We start from the raw sequence: 621 nt of genomic DNA on the forward strand, positions 1-621 counted from the left end.
TCTATAGTTAATTAACACTGTCTTTCCAAATTCAGATTGTATGACTCAGCTATAGATACTTGTTAAAGGAAAGAGAGTAAATATTTACAGAAAGGGGTCCCTCTTTGAGTCTCAAGTTGGTAGTGGTGTGGGGGAAGGAGTGGAGATTCAGGTTCTATAGTGCAGTGCCTCTGCCCTTAGTGGAAAGAGAACATGCTGTAATCTCTGCTGTCTGGATAATTGGGGGAAAGTTATTCAGCCTCAATTTCCTATTCTGTCACATGCAGATATTGATCCTTCTATGCAGGGTTGTAGTACAGGTTAGATGCAAAGTAATTTTTTTTAATCTTTTTTTTTTTTTTTTCAGGTAAGGAAACTCTTGGTTGACCTCACAGATTGCAAGGACTTTGTCAGCTTGCAATCTCTTATTTTTTTATTTTTTATGCCTACAGCACCTGGTCTTCCTAGGTAGTCTTCCATCCAAGTACTAACTAGACCGACGGTGCTTAGCTTCCGAGATCAGACGGGATCGGGCTTGTTCAGGGTGGCATGGCTGTAGTAGATGCAAAGTAAATGAAAGCTTTAGCACTGTGTCCAGTACTTTAACGCAGTAGTCATTCTTGTTATTCTTTTATACTTAAA

At 39.5% G+C, this 621-nt stretch overlaps 1 pseudogene; it reads right to left on the reverse strand.

Moving 5' to 3' along the window:
• Positions 1–422: 422 nt before the first annotated feature.
• Positions 423–540, reverse strand: LOC112476703 (annotated as a pseudogene).
• Positions 541–621: the final 81 nt, after the last annotated feature.

Source organism: Pteropus alecto, unplaced genomic scaffold (genome assembly GCF_000325575.1).
Source record: "Pteropus alecto unplaced genomic scaffold, ASM32557v1 scaffold71, whole genome shotgun sequence".
In the NCBI taxonomy this organism is placed as follows: domain Eukaryota; kingdom Metazoa; phylum Chordata; class Mammalia; order Chiroptera; family Pteropodidae; genus Pteropus; species Pteropus alecto.